The 15,448-nt window shown below is 35.7% G+C and overlaps 1 protein-coding gene across 4 annotated transcripts in view; it reads right to left on the bottom strand.

Annotated features, from left to right (window-relative positions):
- The window catches only part of GRXCR1 (glutaredoxin and cysteine rich domain containing 1), a 296,334-nt gene that overhangs the window by 222,967 nt on the left and 57,919 nt on the right, over positions 1-15,448 (bottom strand). For all 4 annotated transcript variants that reach the window (XR_015725511.1, XR_015725509.1, XR_015725510.1 and 1 more), the window contains exon 3: positions 14,733-14,891. The gene's annotated coding sequence lies outside the window, so the exon portion shown is untranslated. The remainder of the gene's footprint in view (positions 1-14,732; positions 14,892-15,448) is intronic.

The following is a 15,448-nucleotide window of genomic DNA, read 5'->3' on the forward strand; positions in this document are numbered from 1 at the left end:
CTGTTTTACACTATTTTCCCCAATTCTCTTCACCTGAAAGTGTTTTTCTTATAAACCACTTGAACAAGAATTCCTATTCCATGTCCTGCTTCTAAAAACTCGAGCTAAGACACTTGCGAGTCCTACAGCCTTGCTCTGCTACATATGCCTTGGGAAACTTGATAGATTTCCATCAAATCTGACACTGGAAAGCAAATTGTTAAATCTAAATCTGTAGGTAATTACAAACTCTGTTATAACTTGGTATGTTTCATATTACTTAAGCTAGGAAACCAGAGTTCATGGTAAATGTAATAAAACACTAATAATTCAAAAGAGTCAGCAAGCTTCCTATTTCTGCTTTGATGATGTCTTTCCAAAATCTTCATTACAATAAAGGTAGGAAACATGCAATCACACAAAGAGCTTAACTTTTAAATTAGTTGCTAAGAAAATTGCAAGAGCAGTCACCTACAACTGAATGAAATTACTTTTGAAATAATTTTCACATAAAATTTATTCTTATTTTTAATCATTATCCAGATGATTTTCTCAAAAGTCCAATTAAAAAAAAAACATATTGCAAAGCAAAGTCACAAATCAGCATTTTACTGTAGAGGGATATATTTCTAGAAATGATGTATAATACAGTGGATTCAAAAAATATTAAATGGAGGAAAAAACAAAAATAAAAACACCACAGAGAATTCAAAATCTTAACTGGTAAACATAATAGTAGGAAAACTGGTAGGTTCAACTCCTCTAGCAAAACACAGAGCAAGTGTATTATTTTTTAAGTTTGGTTCTCCCAGACTTTAAGAGCAGAAATTTACAATCTAGGTGACCAAAATAAAATTGTGAAAAAAATGCTCCTATCTTTATTAAGGAAATATTATTAAAATCCATTATTCATCTTTCATTAACCTAGTATTTGTCAAATTTCATCTTTCATTAAAGGGAACTTTCAATATTTTGACAAACTATGGTGATTAGCACTTAAACTAGCATGACATCTTACCACAGAGTTTTGGTACAGAACATGATGGTACCCTACATATTGAAATAATGATTTCTTTTCAAGTTCTTTAGCCTATTTTCCAAGGCCCTTCTAAGCTTTGGCCCTAATCTACCTTTCCAAGCTTATTTCTGAGAATCCCTACATGGGCCCCATAGATGAACAAAACTGGACGATTCACTCTTCTCCAACAAATCCCTTATTTCTCTGCATTTACATCTTTACTGCAACAGAATAATTTCATCATTAGGCTCTGGAAGAAACTGCTTGGGTTCAAGTTCCTCAGCATTATTTTGAAGCAAACCCCACACATCAGTATCAATTTATCCATAAATACTTTATCGTATATCTTGAAGTCTGAGAGCCATTTTTTTTTTCAAACACAGCCTTGATGTCATTTATTATCACATCTAAGATATTAACAATGATTCCTTAATATCATCAAAGAAGCAATGTTCAAATGTCCCTGATTCTCTTATACATTTTATTTTTTTTTTTATTTTAATGTTTTTTTATTATATTATGTTAGTCACCATATAGTACATCCTTGGTTTCTGATGTAAAGTTCGATGATTCATTAGTTGCATATAACACCCAGTGCACCATGCAATACGTGCCCTCCTTACTACCCATCACCAGTCTTATACATTTGAAAGTGTTCAGTTTGAATCAGGATTCAAAAAAAGAATCACACATTGCACTTGACTGTGTGTTTCTTATATCTCTCAAGAATTTTCCATGGATTGGAAGAATAAATACTGTTAAAATGTCTATACTACCCAAATTGATCTACATATTTAATGCAATCCCTATCAAAATACCAACAGCGTTTTTCACAGAACTAGAACAAACAACCCTAAAATTTATATGGAACCACAAAAGATCCTGAATAGCCAAAGCAATCTTGAAAAAGAAAAATAAAACCGGAGGTAACACAATTCCAGACTTCAAGGTATATTACAAAGCTCTAGTAATCAAAACAGTATGGTACTGGCATAAAAATAGACACATAGATCAATAGAATAGACTAAAAAACCCAGAAATAAACCCACGATTATATAGTTAATCTTCAACAAAGGAGGAAAGAATATACAATGGGGAAAAGATAGTCTCTCCAACAAATGGTGTTAGAAAACTGGACAGCAACATGCAAAGGAATAAAATTTACACCATACACAAAAATAAACTCAAAATGGATTAAAGACCTAAATGTGAGACTTGAAACCATGCAAGTCTTGGAAAAGAGCAAAAGCAGTACTTTCTCTGACATGGGCCATAGCAACATTTTTCTAGGTATATCTCCTGAGGCAAGGGAAATAACAGCAAAAATAAACTAGGAAATAAAAAGTAAATTGGGACTACATCAAAATAAAAAGATTCTGCACAGCAAAGGAAACAATCAACAAAACTGAAAGGCAACCTACAGAACGGGAGAAGATATTTGCAAATGACATGTCTGATAAAGGGTTAGTATCCAAAATATATAAAGAATTTATAAATCTCAACACCCAAAAAATAAACAATCCAATTAAAAAATGGGCAGAAGACATGAATAGATGTTTCTCCAAAGAAGACATCCAGATAGCCAACAGACACATGCAGAGATGGTGAACATCAGTCATCATCAGGGAAATGCAAATCAAAGCTACAATGAGATAGTACCTCACACCAGTCAAAATGGCTAAAATCAAATACATAAGAAACAGGGGCACATGGGAGGCTCAGTCAGTTAAGCAGCTGACTCTTAATTTGGGTACAGGTATCAGGGTCCTGGGTTCAAGCCCTGCATGGGGCTCCATGTTCAGCTGGGAGTCTGCTTGAGGATTCTCTCTCTCCCCCTCTCTCTTCCCCTCCTCAAGCTTGTGCACACTCTGTCTCTCAAATAAGTAAATTTAAAAAAAAATGTTGGCAAGAATGTGGAGAAAAAGGAACCTTTGTGCATTATTGGTGGGAATGCAAACTGCTGCAGCCACTGTGGAAAACAGTATGGAGGTTTCTCAAAAAGTTAAAAATAGAACTACTACCCTACAATCTAGTAATTACACTATCTAAAAAATATAAAAACACTAATTCAAAGGGATACAATAAACACAGGGATATCCCTGTGTTTATTGCAATATTATTTACAATGTCCAAATTATGGAAGCAGGCAAGTGTCCATCAGTAGATGAATGGATAAAGAAGATGTGGTACATACATACAAAGGAATATTACTCAGCCATAAAAAAGAATGAAATCTTTCCATTTGCAACAACATGGGTGGAGCTAAAGAGTATTATGCTAAGTGAAACAAGTCAGTAAGGAAGAAAAATACCATCTGATTTCACTCATATGTGGAATTTAAGAAACAAAACAAATGAGCAAAGAAAAAAGAGAGAGACAGAAACCAAGAAACAACCTCTTGATTACAGAGAACAAACTGAAGGTTATGAGAGGGGAAGTGGGTGAGAGGATGGGGGAAATAGGTGATGAGGATTAAAGAGTATACTTATCGTGAGAAGCATTGAGTAATGTATAGAATCTTTGAATCACTGTATTGTACCCCTGAAACTAATATAACACTGTATGTTAACTACACTGGAATTAAAATGAAAAACTTAACTTAAAAAAAAGCATAATCTGAGTAAAAATTGAGCATTGAAACTGTGGGCAGGACAGGAATGCAGCTGGCCCTTAGGTGGGATTGGACATAGGGGCTAGAATGCCATAAATTTCTCACTCCATCTCTTGCCTCTCCTTACCTGTTAAACGTGTGTTTCTTTGTCTCCTGTTTAGCTTGGGACTGCTTCTTCTGTTCCCCAGCCCATAGACTGCCTCATTTGATAGGGTGCCAAGAGTCATAAAGGTTTATCTATCACAGCTTCTTCCCCCCTGGAAAGATTATACCATCACTTTGTCCCGAATCACCAAGTTCTAGGGATGGAACTCATTGGCCAACAAGCTGAAGTCAACTTGTAACATGGCTCCTTCAGAGGCACCATGTAGAATGACAGAAGGGACACTGTGACAATTTAAAGATATAATTAGTCCCACAGATACCCACCGCAATATCTGAGCACAAGGACTTAATACCTATGAGCCGAAGGGTAAATTACTCAAGCACTCTGATCCTGAACTTCCACATATGTAAAATAGGGACAACATTGTTCCTATTTTCCATCCAAGGCTTCTGGTGAGAAAAAACAGAATGAAGATGCTAGTAACACTTTGTAAAATAAAAAGCAAGATAGATACAAAAAGAAGGATCATGGTGATGATGATTTAATACCCCAACAACACAGGAGATTTCTCTTCCTCTGTATCCTTATTTATGGGTCATATAAATAGTACCACATAGTAAATCATGGGATTCTCTTGCCAAATATTCCTCTCATATGTAAATGTCTTGTCTGTTTCCCCAGCCACATAGTACATGCTATGAAGAGAAGAACTGTAATATAAGTCAGGGATTGCAAACTGGTGACCCACAGATGTGCTTTGTCTTAAATGCCCTTGACCATCACACTTTCTCTAGAACACATGATCAAGCCACTCCTGTTAACTTACTTGTCTGTTCAAACCTGTCTGGCCACTGCAGTCATTTGAATTTGTGACCCCCAAAGAAGAAAGAGCATAGACCATAGAGAAGAAAATCTGTTAAGTTTAAATGCTGGTGGCAATAATTTTTCAAAAAAAAATGTTCTCTCATTAACAAAACAATTGGTAGTCCATTATGGTTAGGGATTTTTTTTTTTTTTCTCCTTCATAGTATATATATCTGGCTATCCATCGAAGTGTTAAGAATGATTGTGCCTGGGAAATCGGATCTTTTTCCTACTGAAATAGTAGGATCTTTTCTTCAAAAGTTCTACTATTCTTATAAGAGCAAAAATTAAAAGTTATTGTTTAGGAAGTGAATGAGTAAACTTGGCCTGGTAACTCATGGCCAATCACTTGGCTTACACCCATCTCTGTATTGATTTCCCTGGTTTTCATTCCACTCTGTCCCAGGCTATTTGAAAAGCTGCAGCTAAAACCCATCCTCTGTTTTGACCATTTTCTGCCCAGTCATTTTATGCTTCAGCAAAATTCTTACTGTCTTTCATAATGGACCTCTGGGAATGGAAGAACAACTTCAATAAAAGTACAGTGAATTAAATGATGGGACCATGCCATTAACAAAACTCTAAGCCTGTCTTAGATTCTTAGAACATATTATATTAGCATAGCTCCTCTAGCTTTTAACATATTCTGATGCATATTATTTAACAAATAGGTGTTTACATTTATCAAATGCTTTTTCTGCATCAATTTAAATAGTCACTTTTTTTGTCTATTAATATGGTGAACTCTCTTGACACATTTTCTTATGTTGAGACTTCAATACATTCCTGGGGATGAACTTGATCTGAGCGATGAATTATTGTTTAAGAATCAAATGTTTCATTTCAACATGCATCCACAAGTGAAACTGGTTTATCATTTTTTATTGCCTTTATCTGATATTGGAATCAAGATTGCACTAATTTCATTAAATGAGTGGATAGTGCTTCCTTTCTGGGAAAAAAAAATTGCAAGATTAGTGTTTCCTTGAAAATTTAGTAGAAATTCTGTGTGAAAACAGACCAGGGGCTATCAAGTTTGGGTGGTAGGGAGGTCTTTTTTGACCATTTAATATCTCTACCGCTTTTGACCTATTCAATTTTTCTAATTTGGGCATTTTATATTTTTCCAAATAGTTTATGACTAAATCTTGTAAGATACCAAGTATATTCTGATGTAGTTACTCCTAATATTCTTCAGTTAAAATCTGCTATATCTGTAGCTATTTTTCTTTTTTACTGCATGTTTCTGTTTTCATTTTGATTTTGTTGTTGTTGTTGTTTTTCTTTTTCTTGCTTGGTTTTGCCACAGACCTTTAGTTTTGTTGACATTTGTATTATTTGTAATTCTTCATTTTAAAAATTTCTTTTTTATCATTATCAATTCTTCTTCCTTGTATCTTTCAGTTGGTTTCTTTGTATTTCCTCTACTACGTTTTTAACTTCTTCAATTGAATGTTTAGCTTATTCATTTTCAAACTTTCTGTGCCCTGGTAAATTTATTTGAAACTATACATTTCCATAAAGGACTATGTTAGCCATGTCTTACAAACAGTAACTTGTGAGGTTTAATTGTTAGATCCTAGAACTTCATAAATCCCTTCATGGTCCCCTTTTAACTCAAGGATTATTTATTAATAAAAACCTGACATTTAGGATTACATAAACTATGCTTCTTTCCTTTTTTTAAAATTTCTAGTGTTAATTGGTTATGGTCAGAGAACATAGCCTACATGATACTGATTCTTCGGAATTTAGGACTGCTTTTATGGTCTAGTAAATTTTCCATGCAAGGAATACACATACACACTCCCATATTTATATATATTATATATAATTTCATTTCATATATATATATATAATAGTTCAAGCTTCTTTATTATATTACTTCTTTTATGTCTCTATTAATGTTTGTCTGACTTATTTACCAATTTCTGAGGAAAGTATGTTAAAATCTCTTGCAACATATATTGATAAGTCTGTTTCTCTCTACCATTATGCCATTGTAGCTTCATACACTTCAAAGCTATATTGTTAAAGCACATGTATTCATGCTGATTATAACTCCTTGCTCTATTATTTTACCAGTATATGTCACCATCACCCTTTTTCCCATGAAACATTTTTTGCTTTGATGTATCAAATATTAACATGTTAATATTAAGACTCAGATATTAAGATAGCCACTCTCTTTTGGTCTGTAGTGGCCCATATGAGTTTGCATCCCTTTACTTTCAGATTTCCTGTGTCTTTTTGCCTGAAATGAATCTAAATAGTGCACTGTTGATTTTTTTGTGTTTTATTTTTAAAAATACCATCTAAGCTTCCATCTTTTAATTAGTGAGATGAGCACTTTACAGTTATTCAAATTAGTATTAGGACTTTTTCATATTTTCCAATGATTGTATTTTCCCCATGCATCTTTTTTCTCCTTTCTTACTTTCCATTAATTAGATCAAGTTTTCTTCTCTGATACATACATATATATATATATATATATATATATATATATATATATATATATATACACACACACAGCATTGATGCTGAGAATTCTAATGTCAGTCAGATTTCTATTGTTTATCTGCTCTTTGTGGCCTTTTAGAATTTTCTCTTTGTATTAATAGAGTTAATTTTTGATACAATGTGTTTAAGCATAGGTTTTTCTGTATCTATTCTGGATGGCAATCTCTGGGCCCTTTTAATCTGAAATCTTACATCTTTCTTTAATTCTGAGATATTTATCATAATTATTATGCCCTCTCTGTTCCTTCTGCCCCTTCTGGGATATCCTGTTATCCAGATTTGGGGACTTCTACTTCTATCTATATTCTTTTCCTTCATTATTTACTCTCCTTCTGAAAGGTTTCCTAGTCCAGTTTTCATGCTCACAAACTCCATCTTTGGCTCTTATTGTACCGCTATTTATCTTATCTAATGAATTCTTTATATCAACTCTTTTTCATTTCTAATATTCCTACTTGGTTCTTTTTGGTTTGTTATTGTTAATTTGTGTTACTAATGTACTCCTATGGTAGGCTGAATGTTGGCTCTCCTAAACATACCCATATCCCAGTGCCTGGAACCTGTGACTATGTTCTCTTACATGGTGTATTAATTTCCTAAGGCTTCCATAACAAAATACCACAACCTGGGTGACTTAAAACAACAGAAAAATACTTTCTCACAGTTCTGGAGGCTAGATATCAAAAATCAAGGTGCTGACAGGGCCATGCTCCCTCTGCAGGCTCTAGGAGAGAATCTGCCCCACACCTTTCTTTTAGTTTCTGGTATTGCCTGTAATCCTTGAAATTCTTTGGCTTCAATACACATCACTCTAATACACCATGTGATCAACTGGCATTCTCCCTGTGTGTCTGTGTCTGTATTAAAATTTTCTTTGTCTTGTAAGAATATTGGTCACTGGATTGGGGTTGACTCTAATCCAGTATGACTTCATCTTAACTTGATCATATCTGAAAAGACCCGATTTTCAAACGAAGTCACACTCCCAGGTACTGGGGGTTAGGATCTGAACATATATTGTTGGAAGACACTATTCAACCCACAACACATGGCAAAAGGAACTTTGCAGGTGTGGTTAATTTAAATATCTTAACATGGGGATATTATATCATCTTGCATTATCCAGGTGGTCCCTGTGTAATCAGAAGAATTCTCATACAAGGGAAGTAGGAGGTTAGAGAAGAGAGAAGATGCTCTGCCGCTGGCTTTGAAAATGGAGAGAAGGAACCATATGCCATGGGATGTAAGCAGCCTCCAGAAACTGGAAAAGAAAAGCAATCGCTTCTCCCTGGGAGCCTTCAGAAGGAACTAGCCCTGCTGGCACCTCGATTCTTAACCCCATAAGACTCATTTTGATTCTGACCTCTGGTATTTTAGGAGAATAAATAAACGTTGTTTTCATTTACAAAGTTCGCTGTCATTTTATTTGTAATTAAATTGCTGTTACGGCAGCAATGGGAAACAAATACAACCCCCTGATCTCTTTGAAGATCTTTAGAGTGCTTCTTTTAGATTCTTGACTTATTTGTCCCCATACTTCTAATTCGTGTGGTGTATAATGTTTCATTATCTCTCTTTCATGAACTCTCTGGGAACCTAGTTATTGTATTTATTGTGTGTGTGTGTGTGTGTGTGTGTGTGTGTGTGTGTGTGTGTGAGCTTGTATATTGCTGTGGCTATCAGCTAGTCTGTGTGCTAGCGTGTACCGGAGAATAGGAGTCTAGTCCCCAGTCTGTGTCACTCTAGATGACTTTAAAAAAAAAGAGCAGGGCGTTAACCCACAGGTATAGACTGGACACCACAGACTCACTGTCGACTCTCTACCAGGAAATTCTTCTGTTCAGAGACTGGCCTTGAAACTCTTACAATGCAGTGACACTGGGGCGAGGAAGTCTTATTGTGGTCCACCAGTCCTGAGGTTTGAAAGGGGAAGATGTAGGGGAATAAAACCAGAAAGGCATGGTCATTCTACACCTGCTTGAATCATCTCTTTGGCCCAGCAGTGCCTGATAGGAACTGATAAGGGACGCTGCCTGATGGCCACTCCAGGAGGCCTGTGCTGTGGCTGCAGATTTTTGGTGGCTGTGGAGAGGGTAATGAATGCCCAGACGCCATGTGAGTAAGAGGCTAAAGCAGGACTGAAGTGCCCTCCCCCAGTCTATCTTCCTATTGCTGCTTGGTCACCCTTAGCCTAAGCCTTTGGCATTCATATTGGTTTTTCTCCATTTTTTTTTTCTGGCAATTCCTTAAATACAAGCTTCCTTCTTACTTCTGTAGCTTCTTCAAAGTGGACACTGAAATTAAAAACCAGTAGTCCGTGTGAGTTTTCTATTTTGTCAGCTTTCTTTTCTATGTCCTGCAAAACTGGACTGAAAAAATAATGCTACTCATCTCTCTGTAAATATGAGGGCAGCGGTTAACCTGGGGGTGTAAGACAATATTGGAAGAATTGGGGTTGTATATGGATGTGCAAAGCTCTTCACTCAGAAATCAACTTGACCCAGGTAATTTAGGAGGCACAAATGGGTGGACGTTCTCATTTTAGAACCAGTTTCATTCGAAATAAGTTTTCTGTGTGATGAAGAATGTTGTTTTCATGAGCTCATGCTGTTGGTTCTCTTGCATTATGTCTTTATAAGGAGATATCTCGTGAACCGATTTCTTCCAGAGATACAGAGCCAGAATCCTGCCCACTCAGCTCCTACACTTGCACATGTTATTTGAAAATGCCTTTTCCTTTTGACTATCTTGTTTGTATTCTATGAGTACCACCATATCCAAATCACTTTTAGGGATTCAACCTACCCAAAAGGAGCAGTAAAAATGAAAAACTCCTCATAAAAGAAGAGTTCAGAAAAGAAAAGCAATTTGAATTGATGTATACCAATTCTTCAGACAATTTAGCCTAGGGAATGATTCTTATGCTATTAAAGAAGAATTGTTAGACATCTTTTTTTTTTTCTTTAAAGTATACTTTGGTAGAGTATTTATTACTCCGTTACAAAATTAAGAAGGATAATTGTACATATATTTGCTCACAGGCCAAAATAATGAGACTCCCAAGAATTAATAAAAGAAAGACAATAAAACAAACAATACATATACATGAATTAGAACTACTGGAACCAATGGATCCAAAATTTAAAAAGAGGCATAATATTCTCAAAGAGATAAAGGAGAAAAATATATTATATATAAATCATCTAAGATTTCCTTCATGTCCTCCTTTATCTCTACCAAACATAACTTGGACTAGTTTTACTGTACATATGCTGGCTCAGGATTCTTTTTTTTTTTTTTTAAGCTTTTTTGAGGTATGACTGACATACAAAAAGCTGTACATCTTTGATGTATACAATTTAATGAGTTTGGAGATAGGTATATACCCATGAAGCCATCACCACAATCAATTCCATAAATATATCCACCGCCAACAAAAGTTTCCTCCACCTTCTTTATTTTTGTGTGTATAATAACACCTTAACATAAGATCTACCATTCTTAGAAAAATTTTAAGTTCACCACAGTATTGTTATAAATCTATAATAATTGAAACAGTATGGTACTGACATAAAAACAGACATAAAGACAAATGAAACAGAATAGAGAGCCCAGAAATAAACCCTCTCATATATGGTCAACTGATCCTCAGCAAAGATGCCAAGAATACACAATGGGTAATGAATAGTCTTTTCAAGAAATGGTGCTGAGAAAACAATACCCACATGCAAAAGAATTTAATTGGACCATTATCTTACACCACACACAAAAATTAACTCCAAAGGGGGTAAAGACTTAAACAAGAGACCTGAAAATGTAAAACTCCCAGAAGAAAACATAGAGAAAAGTCTTCGTGACATTGGCCCTGGCAATGATGTCTTGGATGTAACACCCAAAGCATAGGCAGCAAAGGCAAAAATAGACAAATGGGATTACATAAAACTAAAAAGCTTTTGCACAGCAAAGGAAACAATAAACTCATAGGACAACCTATGAAATGGGAAAAAAATATTTGTAAACCATATATCTGATAAAGGGTTAATATCCAAAATAAGTAAGGCCTTCCTACAACTTAATAACAAAACACAAAGAATTCAATTAAAAAATGGGCAAGGGATCTGAATAGAAATTTCTCCAAAGAAGACATACAATGGCCAACAGGTATATGAAAAGGTGCACAACATCACTCTCATCAGGAAAGTACAAATCAGAGCTACAATGAGATATCAGCTCAATATTCTTATTAACACATTGTAAAGGAGTGGACCACCACCTGTGCTCATGCTAACCAGATTCCATAGCCCCTTGAAAGCCAACCCCAGGGGGAGTCAAGATGGCAGAAGAGTAGGAGAACCTCATTTCATCTGGTCCTTTGAATTTAGCTAGGTAACTACCAAATCATTCGGAACACCTATGAATTCAACCTGAGATAAAAGAAAGCCAACCCCATGAAAGCAAAAACTGCCATTCCCCCAACAAAAGGGCAGCAGAAGGGAAAGCAGTCAGGGACTCTAGAGTCAGCCTGCCTTATTTTCTTTAGGTTTTCTCAAGGTACACATTATGTCCTTCTGTGTGTTGAATAATAAGTAATTTTGAGCACGCACAGAGTACTGCATAAGCATGGAACTGTTCATTCCTTTCAAAATGGAAGGTCGTGATCTCTGTGTCTCATTAGTAAAGCAGCAGAGAAAGAGCTGGAAACCTGGTTCCAAAAATTCCAGCTCTGTTGTGGAATTTTAAACAAGTGATTTAACTTCTATGTAAAACGGGGATAGTAATTCTTCACCATAAACATTTCTCAGGATTGTTTCAAGGATCAATTTAGATCACATAAATGTGCAAAGAGCCCAAGATCTATCAAGGAATTTTGTGTAGTTCTATAAATATAATATATAGTACAAAGTGGGAAGTGTAAGATTCCAGCTATTAAATAGTGAAGAAATGTTAGAGTATCATTTTTTCAAACCCTAATAAAATAATGAATCTAGGCAATACTCAACAAGGGCTACTAACATCACACAAAAAAGAAAGAGACAGACATTATCTATGATGTATTCCTAAAGGAGGGTTAAAAAAGAACATAAATCAGATCAAAGCATTAAGCCAAACCTCTAGATCTAATTTCTAGTTTTCAGAAATACAGGAGGCAAAAGTACACATTAAAGGACACCACTAGGAAGCAAAGACCCAAGTCCAGAATTAAGGAAATTCTACAAGAAAAAAATTGCTTCATTTCTTTAACATACGGCTAAGGGAAAAAAAAGAGATGGGGAATCTATGGATTAGAAGAGGCATAAGAGATATGTGAGAACCAAACTTATGTGAAAACACCAGAAATTGATTCAAACAAACCAAGATTTTTAAAAATCATTTTGGAGACAATCAGGAAATCTGAACACTGACTGGATATTTGTTGATATTAAGAAACTACTGCCATTTTTTTAAGTGTGACAGTGGTCTTGTGGTTATGTTTTTAAGCAATTCATTATCTTTTAGAGATACAAACTGAAATACTCATGGATGAAACGATATAATGTCTGAGATTCTCCTCAAAAAGACCAGAAGGTGTAGGGGTTGGGGGGTGCAGGTAAAAATGGGAAAATATAAGCATAGTATTTAAGGTACAATAAAAAATGTTATTTAGAAGAACCTCGACTATGCTATGCTCTCTGTGGAGTATCTTAATATTCACCCATCACAAGCATAATTTATGCTATCACAAGCTGTAACAAGAGCTCAGGAGTCAGAAATCACAAAACTTAGAAATTTATTATTATTATTTAATACTAAACTTTGAAGTCTTAAACACATGCATCAGTGAGAGGAATGCCTGTTTATTTGCATGGCAGGCTAGACATTTTCAGACCACAGCCTTTTAGTTTACACATCCTTCTACTTTTTTCAAAGTATAATGGGAAGGGTGGGCTTTATCATTTTAATCATTAAGGAAATCTTAAGAACTCTTGTGAGAGATCTATGGTCACTGGCCGTAACCCTCAAAAAACAAAGTGTTCTTACGGTACTTTTTAAAAACTGGTTTGTGGTGTACTATGTTCTTTAGGCTCCCAGACCCTTGGCTACACATGCTACAAATACATTTCAAGTGCAGATTATTTGCATTATTAAACTTTATAGTCCATAAAATTATTCATCTGATTAAAAATTTTGAAATGCTAGATTTCTAAGAAGATGAAAGCAAATTACCAGCCAACATTTCTATTTTTAGCAGATTAAATAATCATAATATAAATTAATAGACTTCAAAGCATCTAGGCTTTATACACACTTTGTAAAAAAAAATACAATACTAAATTTTGGAACAGCTGGTACATTGAAAATTTAAAAATGTATCTTTTTTTTTTTAAAGATTTTATTTATTCTTTCGACAGAGAGAGAGACAGTCAGCGAGAGAGGGAACACAAGCAGGGGGAGTGGGAGAGGAATAAGCAGGCTCCCAGAGGAGGAGCCTGACGTGGGGTTTGATCCCAGAATGCCAGGATCACACCCTGAGCCGAAGGCAGATGCTTAACGACTGAGCCACCCAGGTGCCCCTAAAAAATGTATCTTTATTTTTATTTATTTATTTATTTAAGTAGGCTCCATACCCAGTGTAGAGCCAAATATGGGGCTTGAACTCATCACCCTGAGATCAAGACCTGAACTGAGATCAAGAGTCAGACACCTAACCGACTGAGCCACCCAGGTGCCCCTAAAAATGAATCTTTAAAAGCTCAACCTCAAGAGTCCTCGGTAGAACCCAGTCTGCCCAACTCTATACACCACCTTTGCTTCAATTCTTAAAACCTACACCAGTTTGAATGTAGTTCTATCATCACGTGATGTCCCAAACAAAATGAAGAGAAAATCCCAGTCATTCCACCTCAACCACATGAATCTATCCTCCTTTCATTAAATGATGGAAATCATATAGGTTTGCTAGGGCTGCAGTAATAAAGTGCCACAAACTTAGTGGCATAAACAACTAAAATGAGTTGTCTTGCAATTACAGAGGCTGAAAGTCCAACATCAAGGTATCAGCAAGGTTGGTTCTTCTTGTTGGCTGTGAAGAAGAATCTGTTCCTTGGACCACCCCCCCCACTGTCCCCCCAACCCCGCCGCCCAGCTTCTGAAGGTTTGCTAACAACTTGTGGCATTCATTGGCTTATGGAAGCATCCTCCGATTTCTGCCTTCATCTTCACGTGGCATTCCCTCTGTGGACTTGTCTGTGTCCAAATCTCCCCTTTTTATAAGGACAACAGTCAGAGTGGATTCCCACTCCACCACAGCTTGACTCATCTAACTTAACCAATTACATCTGCAATGATCCTATTTCCAAATAAGGTCACATTCTGTGGCATGAGAGGTTAGGACTTCAGCATTAAATTTTGGAGGTAAACAACTCAATGTGTAACAGGAATTAAGATAATTTGCTTGTGTGGTACACATATTCAATCATCCAGGACATACACAAGGCAGAAAAAAAACCCAATCAAGTTAGAAGGAGGAACTCTGCATATCAAAGTTGTATAGATCTGTTTCATTTCAATAACTCATTAATGCACAAATTCAAGAAAACAATGAATAAATAGCCATGACATATAGGTGTAACAGAGGATAAAAAAGTACATACATCGGGGCACCTGGGTGGCTCAGTCATTAAGCAGCTGCCTTCGGCTCAGGTCATGATCCCAGGGTGATGGGACCGAGCCCCGCATTGGGCTCCCTGCTCGGTGAGCCTGCTTCTCCCTCTTCCTCTGCCTGCTGCTCCCCCTGCTTGTGCTTTCTCTCTCTGTCAAATAAATAAATAAATGAAAGCTTTAAAAAAAAAAAAAAGTACACACATCATTAAGGACAGCGTGACTCATGTTTCATGCACTGCACAGACTAACAATGTTTAAAATTCTCATTCAACATTTATTTTACTATCAGTGGAAAGAAACTGATATCTTCTTAATAAAATTATATACTTTTTTCATTTCAAAATCATGCATTAAACCTAAAATAACATTTACTTCTATTAGGGAAATTCTTCCTGTTCACAGTTTTCTGTCATTCACACCTGAACAATGTTAATAATTCAGACTCTCTAAGGATCAAGGTAGGTTACAAGACTATAGTTACAGATAATTGTTCGACAAATATTTGAAAGTTTTTTTGACAAAATAATTCCTGTATTTCTGTAGTTCTTGATCCCTTTTCAGTTTTCTTTGGCAATTTTTAAACTAGATAAATCTTGAGAACTATACTTAAAGGTTCAAAATCTAGATTAAAAAATAAATCACTCATTCTCATCACAGAGTACTATATTAGACTTCCAGCTGACTGTAACTGCTGACTGCTGGTTTC

The sequence above is a fragment of the Ursus americanus genome, chromosome 8 (genome assembly GCF_024610735.1).
Source record: "Ursus americanus isolate L20-20 chromosome 8, mUrsAme1.1.p, whole genome shotgun sequence".
NCBI lineage: Eukaryota > Metazoa > Chordata > Mammalia > Carnivora > Ursidae > Ursus > Ursus americanus.